The sequence below is a fragment of the Bison bison genome, unplaced genomic scaffold (assembly GCF_000754665.1).
Source record: "Bison bison bison isolate TAMUID 2011002044 unplaced genomic scaffold, Bison_UMD1.0 scf7180017864307, whole genome shotgun sequence".
Taxonomy (NCBI): domain Eukaryota; kingdom Metazoa; phylum Chordata; class Mammalia; order Artiodactyla; family Bovidae; genus Bison; species Bison bison.
The window spans coordinates 4924869-4925224 of NW_011494879.1; the positions used below are offsets into that span (position 1 = coordinate 4924869).

At 40.2% G+C, this 356-nt stretch overlaps 1 protein-coding gene across 1 annotated transcript in view; it reads right to left on the bottom strand.

Moving 5' to 3' along the window:
• The window catches only part of MBOAT2 (membrane bound O-acyltransferase domain containing 2), a 105778-nt gene that overhangs the window by 47187 nt on the left and 58235 nt on the right, over window positions 1-356 (bottom strand). The gene's annotated exons all lie outside the window — the stretch shown is intronic.

A 356-nucleotide genomic window follows, 5' to 3' on the forward strand; every position in this document is an offset into this window, starting at 1 on the left:
ATGGAAAAAGCAAGAGAGTTCCAGAAAAACATCTATTTCTGCTTTATTGACTATGTCAAAGCCTGTGTTGTGTGGATCACAATAAACTGTGGAAAGTTCTGAAAGAGATGGGAAATACCAGACCACCTGACCTGCCTCTTGAGAAACCTATATGAACGTCAGGAAGCAACAGTTAGAATGGACATGGAACAACAGACTGGTTCCAAATAGGAAAAGGAGTACATCAAGGCTGTATATTGTCATCCTGCTTATTTAACTTATATACAGAGTACATCATGAGAAACGCTGGGCTGGAAGAAGCACAAGCTGGAATCAAGATTGCCAGGAGAAATATCAATCACCTCAGATATGCAGAT